This window comes from Rattus rattus, chromosome 10 (genome assembly GCF_011064425.1).
Source record: "Rattus rattus isolate New Zealand chromosome 10, Rrattus_CSIRO_v1, whole genome shotgun sequence".
Lineage (NCBI taxonomy): Eukaryota > Metazoa > Chordata > Mammalia > Rodentia > Muridae > Rattus > Rattus rattus.
Window position 1 is genome coordinate 15,287,203 of NC_046163.1, and position 15,208 is coordinate 15,302,410.

The window sequence follows — 15,208 nt, forward strand, 5'->3', positions numbered from 1 at the left end:
ACTACTTGAAATAAAAATCAGTTCCATTTCTTAATTTAGTACATGCCTTGTAAAAATTTAACTTCTTGCAGTTGAAGAGATGGCTCAGCACTTAAAAGCACATATTACGGTTGGGGATTTAGCTCAGTGGTAGAGCGCTTGCCTAGCAAGTACAAGGCCCTGGGTTCAGTCCCCAGGTCCGAAAAAAAAAAAAAAAGCACATATTACTCTTACAGACATGCAGTTCCCAGCATCTACTCCAGGAAGCTACAACTACATACAACTACAGGCTCCAGGGATCTGATACCATCTTCTGGCTTCTAAGGGCATGGCACTTACAGAGACATACATAAATGGATACATGCACACACACACACACACACACACACACACACACACACACACACACACACACATAAACATGCACACACACACACACACACACACGCAAACACTAGCATAAAAATACAATTTTTTAAAATACTTAACTCATATTCCTTTTTTTCCCCATCTTTATTAAATTGGGTATTTCTTATTTACATTTCAAATGTTATTCCCTTTCCTGGTTTCCAGGCCAACATCCCCTTAGCCCTCCCCCTCCCCTTCTATATGGGTGTTCCCCTCCCCATCCTCCCCCCATTAACACCCTCCCCCCAAAAATCCTGTATTTCTTTCTGTTTCTGATAGTATAATTATTTCCTATGGATAAATTTTTAATCTATCTTTCCTGACACTCAGATTCCATTAAGGTATAGAAATTTGTCATGAGACCTGTATCCAGAATGTTATAGTCTAAGAGCTAGAGCAATAATTGTTTGCCCCATTTGCTCCTGCACTGGTTTGAACCAGAGATGCTCACTTATAGACGTTTACTGTTGAAGTTGCCTAATGATTGAACTGTCTGGCTATCAACACATATTTGTTGGTTCTCATATGTAGATCCATAGCCACACTCATATGTATATGAATTGATGTGTTTGTTATTTATAACTTTAGGCTTTTATGGTGGATGATTTTCTACTACAGTTCTTATATATCTTCGTGAAGAAAGACTTCTCATCAAGTGGTGTTAATTGTAGTGAATAAAGGGTAAGAATGGGTCTGGGGAGATATCAAGGACTTCCCTTGCTAGCTTAAATATTAAACTTACATTTCTAGAATGCAGGTGAAATGCTGGGCATGATGGTGCACTCTTGTAATTGAAGCCATGGAAGATGGACATGTGGATCCCTGGGACTAACTGCCCAGTCTAGTCTGCTTGGTGAGCTTCAGGACCAGTGAGAAACTCCCTCAAAATATAGGGTAGGTAGCACCTGAGAAATAACATGAATTTGTTCTCTGGCATCTACAATTAGAAATACACACATACACATATACTCATAATATATACCTATACCTATACATACATACCTACACACATACACACACAGCACATACACAACACACACACACACAAACACACACACACACACACACACATACACGCAAACACACACACAAGGAATTCAAAGTGATGTCAAGAAAAGAAGAAATTGCAGGATTAGTTTTTTTATGCACTGCTGATCCAAGAGGGCCCTGGATACTTTTCAGAGAATGATCTGTACTCTTAGAAAATACCCTGCAGTTTGCTTTTGAGAGATGTTAGAGTTCACAGAAACAACAAGGTGAATGGAATAATGAACACTGCCATGGTATCCAGGGCATGAAACAGAAATGCCATACATGGAGTTCAAACTCCAAAATTCATTCTCCAAAGCAAACTTTCTTGGAAGTCTCCCTTAACTTCAGAAGTGCATGTTCCCCAAGATACAAATACACTTGTTTTCACACTGGGTAGTATGTAAGGAGTCAGGTGTAAATAAGGGTCATGCTGTGGTAAGATCATGACCTTGAGCTATTCATAAAAGCTTATAGTGGGTTTCATCGTTTGTGCTCATTGTATTGTCTGCTAGTGAGCAGATATCCCATGATATTTTCAATAGATGAGCTGAAATAGTTCTACATGGCTACTCTGTGAAGGATGGGTCTTTGGGTACCCAAAGAAGGCAGAGACTTGAGATAATGACAAAGGGAAAGGATTCTGAGACCATGTACTAGGAAAATAGACAAAGTACAGAGGAGTCCTGTTACCTTCTATTGTAGTCTATGTGACCTATTTGGAGGTCACATGCTAGAGGAATAATGCGCTACTGATGTTTTCCTAAATTGTCATGTAGCCAAACAGTCATAAATATTTATACTTGACTCAAGTTGTTCTCAGCCTGGATCACAGAGCTTTCTGTTTATAAAAAATAATAAATTTAATAAATTTAATAAAGAGATTCACAACTCATCAAAGCATGCATTCACAAAACACATATATGACAACTATGCACTATCTGATAGGGAAATAAACCAGCAGGAAAACAGGAGACATCTGTGCCTGAAATTCTTCAAGACATGGCTCTTGAAAGGTGTTGTTCATCCAGTGCTACCTGATTCCCAAGCTTCTGAACTTCCCCTGTTTCTGCCCCCAATCTACATACAGGGATGTTGGAATTACTGATATATACTCTGCACATCCAGCTTCATGTGGGTTCTTGGGATCTGAACTCAAGTCCACATGCTCTTATGGTAAGCACTTTACTCCCTGAGCCTTATCCTCTGTTTCTACACTTTACTTTAAAATAATAATCACAAAGAGTACCTTTTTAGCTAATTGATTTTTATTGTTATTTTCCCCTCTGTATTTGTAATATTTCACATCCTTGTCCTTTTAGTTACTTAATTTTGAAAAATCAAGTTGAGGGAACTTTTCTTTCACTTCTCATGTTTTTCCTTTTCATTAATTTTCTATACCATAAAGATTATTTATTAAGTGTGTGTGTGTGTGTGTGTGTGTGTGTGTGTGTGTGTGTGTTTCTTTCGTTTCTCCAGCTTGATTTTATCTGAGCTGTGTCCTACACTAACTTGGAAATAAATCTCAATTACAATTCCAAATGTTTCTTCCCATTCACTGGTATGCCTCCTCTGTGTTACCATGCTACAGGTTCTAGTCATCCCCCTGTCAATGAGTATTCTACTTTGTTCTTCCATTTTCTTTTTGTTTGTTGCTTTCTAGAGCTTTCAAATAGATTTCTCCAGGGCTAGAGAGATGGTTTATCATGTAATAGTGTTTTCTGTTCTTTCGAAAGACTTGGGTTCCCATACTGGGTGGCTTACAACCACCTGTAACTTCAACTCCAGGGTATCTCATTTCCTCATCTGATGTGTGTAGGTATTTTACACACCCCCTTCTGGTACACACACACACACACACACACACACACACACACACACACACACAAACTCAAAACCAGATTATTTCTTTAGGAGTGATTATTCAAGTATGGAGCACACCAAAGACACTGTTTTCAAATCTCTGTATTGTGGTACCTGGCATGTGAACTTGTGTCTTTCTCAGAACTGCTGTTTCTTCTTCTATGGGATTCCTCTTCTTTTTTAAGTAATAAATTAATTTTTGTATTTACTTTCTATCTACTCAGTTATTTGCTGTATACTTTTTGAACAGAATTCTAGGTATATTAATTATATTTGTCAATGTCAAGTGTAATTCCAGCCCAATATCTCACCTAGGGCTGAGATGGCTGTGATACTCACTCTGTCTATATGATTCTGAATTGTGTGAACCTCATGATTTTTTTTTCTTTAGGTGGACATGTGGTGCAAAACAACAGAACTGTTTTAAAAGAGTCATTGTGGCTCTGTGTTTTATGATGCAGAAGGCTCAAGAGACAAACTGGAGTAGCCATTCTAATATTGAATAAAATTGACTTACTACCAAAGGTATCCAAAAAAAAGATAAAGAAGAACACTTCATATTCATCAAAGGAAAAATCCACCAAGATGAACTCTCAGTCCTAAATATCTATGTTCCAAATGCAAGGGCACCTACATTCCTAAAAGAAACATTATTAAAGCTCAAAGCACACCTTGGACCTCACAAATAATAGTAGGAGATTTCAACATCTCATTCTCATCAATGGACAGATCATGGAAACAAAAATTAAACAGACACATAGAGAAACTAAGAGAAGTTATGAACCAACTAAACTTAACTGATATTTCTAGACTATTTCATCCTAAAACAAAAGAATATTCCTTCTTCTCAGCACCTCCTGGTACCTTCTCCAAATATTGGCTGTATAATCGGCCACAAAACGGGCCTTAACAGATACAAGAAGATTGAAATAATCCCATGCATCCTACCAGATCACCACGGACTAAGGCTGGTCTTCAATAATAACAAACATGACAGAAAGCTCACACATACACAGAAGTTGAACAATGTTCTACTCACTGATAACTTGGTCCAGGTAGAAATAGAGAGGGAAATTAAAGACTTTTAATTTAATTTTAATGAAAATGAAGACACCACATACCAAACCTTATGGGACACAATCAAAGCAGTGCTAAGAGGAAAAATCATAGCTCTGAGTGCCTGCAGAAAGAAACAGGAGGGAGCATACATTAGCAGCTTGACAGCACACCTAAAAGCTCTAGAACAAAAGGAAGAAAATGCAACCAAGAGGAGTAGAAGGCAGGAAATAATGAAACTCAGGATGGAAATCAACCTTGTAGAAGCTAAAAAGACTACACAAAGAATCCAAAAAACCAGGAGCTGTTACAACCTCTCTGGAAATCAGTCGGGATGTTCCTCAGAAAATTGGACATTCCACTAACTGAGGACCCAGGTGTACCTCTCCTGGGAATATATACAATGGATACTCCAACATACAACAAAGACACATGCTCCACTCTGTTCATAGCTGCCTGATTTATAATAGCCAGAAGCTGGAAAGAACAGAGGAATGGATACAGAAAATGAGTTACATCTACACAATGGAGTACTATTCAGCTATCAAATACAATAACTTCAGGAAATTCATGGGCAAATGGACATGGTGTGCACTCACTAATAAGTGGATATTAACCCAAAAGCTTGAATTACTTAAGAAAATCCACAGACTACGTGAAGCTCAAGAAGGATGACCAAGTGAAGTTGCTTAACTCCTTCTTAAAAGAGGGAACAGAAATATTCATAGTAGGGATATGGAGGCAAAGTTTAGAGCAAAGAATGAAGAAATGTTCATTCAGAGCCTGCCCCACATGTGACCCATATATATACAGCCACCAAAACAAGATAAGGTTGATGAAGCTAAGAATTGCATGCTGAAAGGAACTGGATATAGATGTCTCCTGAAAGACAGAGCCAGAGCTTGTCAAACACAGAGGTGAATGCTAGCAGCAAACCATTGAACTGATATCTGCACCCCTGTTGGAGGAATTAGAGAAAGGATTGAGTGAACTGAAGGGGCTTTCAACCCCATAGGAATGACAATGCCAACCAACCAGCACTCCCAGGGACTAAACCACTATCCAAAGGCTATACATGGGCTGACCCATGGCTCCAGCTGCATATGTAGCAGAGGATGACCTTGTTGGGCACCAAGGGAAGGAGAAACCCTTGGCCCTGCCAAAGATGGACCCCCAGTGTAAGGAAATGTTGGGGAAGAGGGGGGTCGATGGGGAGGAAAACACCCTTATTGAAAAAGGGGAGGGAGTGGGGATAGGCGGCTTATGGACAGGAAACTGGGAAGAGGAATAACATTTGAAATGTAAGTAAAAAAATATCCAATAAAAATAAGTTGGCTGGATCACAGTATTGTATCACTGCAAGAGAAAGTAAGTAACACAGATCTTGCACACTTGATCTTAGCCAAAAGGCCGAGAAGCGATAACATAGATCTTCTGTAGCTGGAATTCTAGGCAGTATGAACTATTGGATATGGGTGCTGGGAACTGAAGGTGAGATCTTTGTAAGAGCAGGATCCTATGCTTTCTTCTGAGTAATCTCTCCAGTCTTTTAAAATCGATTATCATCTATCATCTATCATTCTTATCGCCATTGTTATTTATTTCTTGTGTATACATGATACTCCCCAAATATTATAGCAAATGTCTCTTTTCTTCCTCCCTCTATTCCATGTTCTAATTTCACATATTCATGCCCTGGTGCATTTGCAAACATCAGAAGACAACTTTATGAGGCTTGTTCTTTTCTTTTGTACTTGAGTTTTGGATATTGAACTCAGGGAGTCAGGCATCTGTACCAAGCACCTCTATTTTCCTAGCAATCTCTCTGGTTCTGTCCAGCCTTTTCATCTTGTGATAGGGAATTGTTTTCTTTAAAGTTCAAATTCAAGAATTAGGCTAAATTAGGCTACTGAGTTACAAATAAAATAAAAACACAAGTCGATTTCATGTGTTTTCAGTAATTTTATAACTTTTGGTGGTTCATACTCAGCTGTCGTTGGCTTATGAGTAGGCATCGGAGTCAGCCTATTGGGAAGCCTGGCACTCTAGGCTGGTATTCACACAGGCCATGCAATCCCATGATTGGGTGGGACATAATGGTCACAGTGGTTGAAGTGGATATTTCTACCTCCTAGGCAGTTTAGGCCCTGATGAAAACCAGCAGTTGGGAACCTTGTGGCAAAATCTATGGAGTTCTGAGAAGCAGAGACTTATTACAGAAATCCAGATCCCTGGTTCTTTCACTGCCACAGAAAGAATGAAGACACCAGAAGAACAAATGTATTGGAATGGTACTTTATGGTACAAAAATAAATTACAGTTGCTATGGAGGGGCAGGGTTATTAGAAAGGGTTGATTCTGCTCATATTTTGGATTAATATTACTCTCATTGTTTTAATGAAAACAAGCATTGTTTATTCTTGAGCAAAGGTCTCATGGGAAATAGTTTTCTACTTTCTGTCCATTTCCTTTTTCTCTCTGTCTTGTCTCTTTGTCTGTCTCCCCATGTCTCTTTGTCTCTCTCTGTCTCTCTCTCTGTCTGTCTCTGTCTCTGTCTCTGTCTCTCTGTCTCTCCCTCTCCTCTCTCACCAAGGATGACTTTATACTCCCTTATCCTCTTTCCTCTAATTCCAACATACTATAATTATGATGTCCACTACTGGGCCATCCTGTTGACATTGTGCTGGGGAAGGAATTCAAAACTTCCTTCATGCTAGGCAAATACCCTTCTGAGTTCCATCATCAGTCCTATATAGTATAGATTGCAATTTCAGATGTGTCAAGTATCATCAGATGTGTGATGGGAACAGTTTCACAAGGCTAATGACATAAAGATGTCATTATTATGAAACAAAGAATACTTAGGAGGTGTATCTGTGGATCACAGGTAGAACTGGTCCACACTGAACAGATAAACAGGACTTCCTCTAATAAATGAGTCGTGATGGTGTGTGGAGGATGTTCAGCCAGTCATGCAGTTTACTTGTTTGATGTAAGCTATCCTGCCTCAGTTTCTCCCAAAGGCTGATGGTGAGGAGGTGGTTTAAACCAGAATCATCCTGTCACATCCCCCTGTGCAGAGGTAAAGTTTGTTTTCTCTATCTACTGTGAGAAATTCAGCAGGGTTCTGCAGGTGAATCTCCCACGGGCACAGAGGTACCTCCTCTGAATATCCAGCCTTCGATTTTCTTCCTCACCCTGTCTACATGGTGCCATCAGCCATTCAATTACGGTTAATTTTTTCCTTCCTCAGCACTGGCTCCCAGGTAGCTCCTGTTCCTGAAGTTCTGCTAATAGAAGCACTGGTGTTTGCAGCTCTGTGGCTATCTTCCCAGGGCCGAGAGCAGCAATCTGCCTTGTGACTTCACTTTTCTTACAAGGCTAAGAGGAGTTGTAGATGGTATACTTGTTTCAGCATTTTAACTTGCTATTAAGATAGAGTGGCAATTTTCTAGCTTTTGTAAACTCAAGTCCCCAAGAAATGAAAGGAGCCACATTTGGGTTAAAGATTCTACAAGACCAAATGGTTGAATTTTGTGCTTTAGAGAGTTAAAATGCTTCAGATAAGAGTCAAATTATCTTGAGCTATTTTTAATACCTTTTGAGAGTCATCACCCCTCACTCACATATCTCACATAACATCCTTGTGACCATCAGAACCTCCAAACTGCCTTCTTAACTTCACTGCCTTCTACTGATTCTAAAGCTATAGATGTCATTGGACAGTATTTCAAGTCTATAGCAGAGTTTCCTTATTTTGCTGTGACCTACCTTACTATAGTTGCCACCTCTGTGTTTGGTAAAGTGTTGATTTATGACTATCTCTGATCAGTAACTAATAAGATTTCATGTAATCACATTAAAGTGATGAATGGTATCTGGATAAAACAGATTCTGGTTTCCTAGGTGATAGTCATTCATATATAGCTATATAATAATTATCTCTCTTAATCCCTTTGAGGTGAGCGCCATGGTGTGTGTGTGTGTGTGTGTGTGTGTGTGTATGTGTGTGTGTGTGTTTGTGTGTGTTGATAATTCATTTGTGTCAGACAAGAAACTCCAAAGTTTGAAACTATTTTGAAAAAGAAAATCTCAATGCCCAAATACAGAAATTCCGCTTCATCCTTGCACATACCAAAATTTATAATAACTTTTGTTTTGTACCTTTCAAGGCTTAGTGAGTACACACTCCCAGATCAAAAGTGTGATAAATTCTCAAGTCGACAATGATCATGAGCTCTTCATTATGAAGCAATGGAAGCTGTGTTGGGTCATTAGACATGCCTTACTCCCAGAGGCAACATCAAGCAGTCATTAATCATTACTTTATGCTTTGTTTTCATGTACAGACCTCATTTTTGACTAGTAATTTGTTTAGTAATGTTTCCATACACTTTTAAAACTAGCTTTAACCAATTCATTCTTGTTTTCATATTGATGTAATATGGAAGACACTGTTTGAAATCTGCTGTTCTTCCTAAGCAGTCTCTACTTTATTTCAGTGACAAGCTCTCTTACTGAATCTGTCAGTTACCACTCCAGAAAGACAAGTTGCCCAGCAAAGCTCCTGCCTCCACCTTGCCAGACCTGAGATTACACTCTCTCTCCATTGTCTGACCTTTTGCACGGGGACCAGAGCTCAAGTTCTCACTCTTAATTGATAAATATTTACCTACAAACTTCAGCTCCTTAACATACTTTAAAAACTAGTTCTGAGGTAACATTTCTCTAATTATTAGGAACATGGGTTTGATGACTAGAACATAACTCACTGTGCTTTCCCTTCTTAGGGATGACTACAAGAGAAATGATACTGTGTTCCAACTTACTGGGAAAGAATAGGTCCTTAAAAGTTTCCTCTTCCCTGGTGTGTGCTACACACCTGTGATTCCAGCACATAGGAGGCAGAGACAAGATGAGGAGAGATCCAGGTCCTCTGTAGCTAGAGAGTTCAGAGTTCAAGGAAGGAAACCTAAGCAAAATGGAGACTCTGTCTCAAAGGACAAAAAATAAAATTGGGGCTGAAAAGATGTCTAAGAAGTTAAGGTTACCTGCTGTTTAAATATTATATAGAGGGCTGGTGTTGACATTCCAGCATTACTACCAAGTAGCTGACAATGACCTGTCACTCAAGCTTCAGGAGATCTAAGACCCCTTTCTGGTCTTCACAGGCAGCAGTGTGTGTGCAAGCACATACATACACATAAATAAAAATACATACAAATTTTTAAATATGAATCCTCTCTTATCCCTCCTCCACAGATAACGAAAGAAACAAAGAAGTTACTTCTTTTGCTGAGTGAAGGGTTGACTTTATATGGCAATGCTCCTCTGTAAAATGTATAGAAAATTCACTAACTTGTGACACACTCAGACTTTGTGTGTGCACATTTAACTCAGATGACCTTGGTGGTGATTTTCTTCTCTTTTCTGTTCTTGGTATAAGGACTTACCTCCCCAGGATTATTGGCATACTCTGCCACACACATTCATCTTTCTCCACTTTCGCTAAGCACACACTAGCCAAGTGTAAACAAATGCATAATTAAAAGAAGGTTTATGAACTCACACAGGGACACTTCCCTATTTTCATTCTGAAATAAATATAATAAATACCATGAAATTTTCACTTTGGGGTATCTCTATGAAATCATAGCCTTTCAACTATTGAATTTATTTGCATTAGATATGAGGTTTTGTACCACACTGTTATTATTAATTTAACACATTCACAGATCAGCCAGCATGAGTGGCTTTCATGTGGGCCCTTTGTCTTTTTTATATTACTTAACACCCTTCAGGCACCCTGAAAATAATCCTTGCATTCTGTGAATAATAGTATTTTCTAAGTCTGTGTTGAAGTTTTTCCTGTCCATGACCACAGAGTCAATCAGTTTTCAAGAAACATAGCTGTTTATTTTCATTCTTGTTTTTTTGTCTTTTCGTTAGGAGAGAACACAATTGGAAAAGAAATCACAGGAAAATGAAAGCACTGGCAGGAAAATTTCTTGTTTACTTCTAGACCTCTTTGACTAAGAGCAAGGGGAAGACGCTGTGACTTAGGTGTTTATTTTCACTGTTATTTCCAATTTGACATATGGTAGTTTTATTTTTTCTCTTATAAGATTTTATTTATGTGTTTTTACACTGTTCAGTAACATTTGAAAATGCTGGGAGAAAGAAAATAGAGCCAGTTTGGATTCTAGAATGGAAGTTCTTGTTCTTGTTTGCTATTGCTCACTAGACAAAAATTTTCTAAAACCAAAGCCACTAAGTATAATTAGGAAGTAATTAACATTTTCTCACAGACTGTCTCTGTGAGAGAGGCAAGTTAAGATAATACAAGTGAGTTATGCCAACAGGGACACAATGGGGTTAAGAATATTGGTGAGCTGAGGGGTCCAGGCTAGTTAGGTGTTTATGTAGATACCTAAACCAACCCTGTTTAATGTTTAGTGAGTGTTATCAGCCTCTGAAAGGATACCCAGGCCTTGTTTAGAATTAAATATATTTATATAATACATATATATATAATGTATAGTATATATGTATATATACATATATGTGTGTGTATAATATAAGCCTACAGTATGTAGAGTGCCGCTTTAACATTCGCCACCACTAGATGGCGCTAGCTTCCGCTGGGACCCACGTGGAAGGCCAGGATAGCTTCTGCCATTACAAGATGGCGCTGGCCTCCGCTGCGTCAGCCGACTTCCTTTCAGGAAGTTAACTGTGCGCATGTGCAAGAGTGCCTTCGTGCCAGGTCTTTGCCCACTCCAGGGCGTGCCTAATGAGATCATGGGTAAGCGACCAATCAGGTGTGGATGCGCCACGCTAGGGTGTATATAAGCCGCACCATGCAGGCACGCGGGGCTCTCCTTAAGATTTCAATAAAAGTTTTGCTGCCGCAAGGATTCGTATGTCCCCGCGTGTTTTCTTGCTGGCGAGGTCGTGCGTGGGACAACAGTATATGTAATATATACTATAGGCTTATACTTTTCAAAACCTACTTTAATAAATGTTTAATAAAGGGATGAAGATGGTTAATAAGACAAGGGAGGCATGAAGCAGTACTTTGGGGCTATTACAGTCTTCATTATCAGCAGTACAGTCCACTAGTAAAACATCAAATGTGAATCAGCAACAATGTTGTGATCTAGAAGAAACTGTTCCACCAGTCAGCATAAGAACACCACCAGAAGCTCTTTGGTGCATTTCTCTCTACAAAGACTCAACAAGTGAAGATCAGCAAAGAAAGCATGGTGAGCCAATGCTTTCAGATGAGCCATCAGATGAAACTTGCAAGGAGAAACAATGCCGGAGGATCAATCCACAATCTTTTGGGCTTTACTTACACTGTTTCCAAGTATCACATGTCCTCTCATGTGTCTACTCCAACAAAGCATCACATAATCTCCAGAAAGCCCCTCCCCAAATTCACACATCTGTTATCAGCAAAATATACTCTCATATCTCATATGCCTGCTTCCGCAAAATATGTTCTCATAAGAAAATTTCCAGAAGAATATCACACATCAAAACTGGGTGTCCAACAAAACCAGAATATATATATATATATATATATATATATATATATATATACATATATATGTATAATATATATATATATATATTAAACACAGTAATGTAATATATATTGGTTCTCTACCTTGATGCATATTAAACATTTCAGTGCAGGGCAGATGGCTTAGGGGAACAAGCACTTTTTCTGAAATTGTGAGGACTTGAGTTTAAATTTCTAGCACACACACAAAAAGCTGATTGTGACAGCATGCAAATTTAAAGACTTAGTACTGTGGGAGCTAGAGACCAGAGGTCTTCTGGGGTTACCTGGCTACCATCCAAGTTCCAGTTCACAGAGAAACTTTGTATCAAAGGAGTAACGTGAAAAGTCACAGAGCAAGATGCCACAAATGTGCATGAACATGTTTATTTACACACACATGTGCATGCTTCACTCTTACACATACACACACACACACACAGAGGAGAGGGGGAGAGGGGGGAACATTAAGACAGCAAATAAACAACAACAAATTGTGCCCTAGGGCTTATGACTAATATCTTGAGTTAATTGATGATGTCTATATATTCAAACGGAGTCTCACTTTGAATGAGTTTTAAAACAACTGCAATAACATTCAATAGAAAGTGACAGATATAGCAAGAGAAGACTTACCAGTGAACATTGACAATCAGTCATACCTGTGAATCACCTGCACTAAATTTCAAAGTCTCCAGTTGGTTCATTTGGTTTGTTTCTGTTTTAGAGAGCCTTTGTAGAAAGCAATAGATAATATTTCTTACTGAGCTAATCAAGAAAGGGTTATGGTTAACATAAGGGTAAAGTTAGGTCAAATAAAAAACAGTAACATTACTTAAGAAGAAAGAAGAGGCAGAAAGCTGTCTTCTGAGATCTATGGAGGCCTGCATGTACAAGACTTGTGTAAGACAAATTCCAACATGAGTTGGGAAGAAGTTTGTGAAGTCTTAACCCTATCTGAGAAACTATTGACAGTTGATATCTATAGGGAGAGAGCCAGGCACTTTTTATTAAAGATGTGGGCCCTAAGGGGCTACCCATCCTTCAGTGCATAGTTCTACAACCATGGGCATACAAACAATTCTAACTAGACTTTTTCAGTACTAAGATATGGATTGGGTAAAGAAGAGAGGGCTAGGAAGACAGAATATAAATGAGGGAATATGAATGAATTTGGGAGATAGTAGTAAAGTTGAGATAGGGAAAAAATGGAAGAAAGGCAATGATTGGATTGGATGCAAACACATTATATACATGTGTGAATATTAAATAATGTATTTAATAGAAATTCACTGCAGAGAGTGTCTGCTTTACAAAGTACGCTGCATGGCCCTTATCTAGAGGAAGGGATGGATGGTTGAGAGAGAACAGTCACTACAGCTCATAAAGTGCTTAATGCACAAGTATGTGGACCTGAGCTTTTCTTTACAGTATGTGTTAAAAAAGCTGGGCAAGATGGTATTTGCTTGTCATCCCAGGACTGCAGATTCAGAGACAGGAGGATCTCTGGGGCTGAATCTTGAAGCCTTAGACACTTACATAAACAAAAGACACAATGATCAAACAGAATATCTTTACCAGTGAAGTAAAACAATAGCCTGAATTGAATCCTATTTTGTTACATACATGCAGATATGCACAGGATAATTTTTCTCTATTATGAAAGCTTCAAATTCGTATATCAGATGCAGAATATCTGCCAAAAATTTCTCATCTACGTTATCTAATAAATAGTCTTCCTAGTGGCGTTTAAAATATTCTGTGAATGAGTGTGAATTCAAAAATGGCTGCACTGTCTACCATCTTTGTAGAAAACATCACATAACCCCCTTGTGCTTCTGTGTGCAGCATTTTCATTGTTTTTCAGTAGTATTCTCTCATGGTGATACAAAGAAGAGGCAGTGAAAGTGTTGACGTCCAGTGATCCTCGGGATAGAGAAGCTGCTAATATTTCGGGGGGCTGGGGAACTGTTCGCTCTGCTAAGAGTGCTTGCTTGTCTCACTATGGACCCGAGTGTGGTCCTGAGCATCACAATCAGTTAGCTTATTACCTCCAGGAACTCTAGCTACTAGAGCTCTGTCACTCTTTTCAGTTTCCCACAGGCAGCTATTCTCATATTCATATACCTCCCAACAGACATACATGAATGCACCTAATTGCAAAGAAATCTTTTTGTTTTATACTTGGACACATTTTATTTAGATTATCTTATTTTTAAAAGTTCGTACAGTATTTTTTGTGCATATTCCACACACTGTGCTTGGAAAGATAGCTCAGCTACTAAAGGTTAGGTTTATTACCAAAAATATATTTTTCCCCAGAGAAACCTTCTCAGATTCTGCACGTCTTAGTTTGGGTTTCCATTGTTGTGAAGAGACACCACAACCAAAGCAAATCTTATGAGGGACAACATTTAAATGGGGCTGGCTTACAGTTTTAGAGGTTCAGTCCATTACTATCACTAAAGAAAACATGGTAGCATCCAGACAGACATGATGATGGAGAAGGATCTAAGAGTCTTGACGTGAAGGCAAATAGGAGAGGTTATCTCTTTCACACTGGACAGAACTTGAGAAGGAGAACACTCAATGGATGCATACATACTTCCTCCAATAAGGCCACACCTATTCCAAGAAGGCCAAACCTCCTAATAGTGCAACTTCTCATGGGCCAATCATTCAAATCACCACACTCCCCATCTCAATACCCATTCAAATTGATTTCCTTTCATTGTCTCTCAAAAACAAAAACCTAAGAAACCAAAACAACAACAACAAAACAAAACCAAACAAACCAATACAAAACAAAAAACGAAAACAAAGAAAGAAAAAGAAAAGAAAGCAAAATCTTAATGAAAAAAGTACTTTAAAAATATGGATTCAAATTTTTCTTGGTCAACTTCTTCTGAGCATCAGATATGTCCTGGGCTGTGGTTTATATACATAGTGTTACTCTATTGGACAACATTAGTTAACTCTGTTAAGGAAGTTTGATGTCTGATTACTGCATCTTAGCCAAGATTTGTTAGAGAAAACTGATTTTGAGGCTACACTAATGTCATGATATGGTGCATAAATGATCTCCAATTGTCTAGGAATTGAGGGTTAACATTTCAAAATTTCTTTATTATTACATATCAATCTGTTATTGATTTCTGGTTTGAGTAAATTGAAAGCTACTGGTGTGATCTGAAGTGTCTTTAATTTATTAGAACTTGTTTTCTGATCTACCATGGGGTTAGGGCTGTAAAGGTTTCCCTGTGTTCTTAAAAAAATATGCATTTTTCTCTGATTATCTGAAAAAAT